Below are 1,006 nucleotides of genomic sequence, written 5' to 3' on the forward strand. Positions count from 1 at the left end.
AGTTATAAACTATCACTATTAAATACATAAAAAGTGACCAAAAAATTCTTCTTGGAGAGTATAATTTGTATCTTAATAGAAGCCATGTAGTGATTCTTTACATAAATTATTTTATAATTTTTAATATTAAAGTACAATTAAAGCAAAATATTTATTTGATAATGTTTTAATCTTTCACTTGTCCAACATTATTCTAGAAATATCAACTAGATGATAGGCAGAAATACAGACCTGGGCAAGCATGAATGGAATCCACAAGTGATTAAAAATCATGGGAAAAAAGAAACAAACAAAATGCAAAGCTTACATCATTTCATCGCAAAATAATGCAACCCCCCTGTATTTTTGTAGTAGGTTCATACATTTAGAACTAATAGTACCACTTACCTAGAAAAGTAGCAGAGATAGCTTTTTATCATTTCCTTGAAATCAGTGAACAGTTAAAATGAGGCTAAATCTGCTCGGAATGTTTCTGAGATATTTAAATTGTACAGTGAAAAAGGCCAAATAAAGCTTTGTGACAGAAAACTACCACAAATATTTAATGTTAACATAACACATATATTAAATCTTCAGATGTCCTAAGAATTATGAGTGAACTGTATTGCTCTCAGAAAATTATTAATCAAGATGAAAGGTAGAAGATGATCTTATTTCAGGAAGGGGCTGTATACTGTAACCCTTTTAACAAGTCTATTGATAAAACAAATCATCCCTAGATCCAATTATAGAACATTTAAAAATACACCAAGGTTTATTGACCTTAACATTTAATATAATAACTGAAAAATATAAAAATCTGATCAACATATATTATCAGTTGTTAAATACAAATCCATAATCTCAAATCCTAAATTAAAAATTACCAATATTGTCTCTACCCAGTACCTTGCTGTACATCTCAATCACAAACATTTTTGTGATTTTTAGAATATCATTTCCCTACCTGCTATTTTTTGTAAGAGTATATATTAATCACTAAAAACATATTGTTCAGTTTGGGGGG

Source organism: Hipposideros armiger, unplaced genomic scaffold (genome assembly GCF_001890085.2).
Source record: "Hipposideros armiger isolate ML-2016 unplaced genomic scaffold, ASM189008v1 scaffold_1601, whole genome shotgun sequence".
In the NCBI taxonomy this organism is placed as follows: Eukaryota; Metazoa; Chordata; class Mammalia; order Chiroptera; family Hipposideridae; genus Hipposideros; species Hipposideros armiger.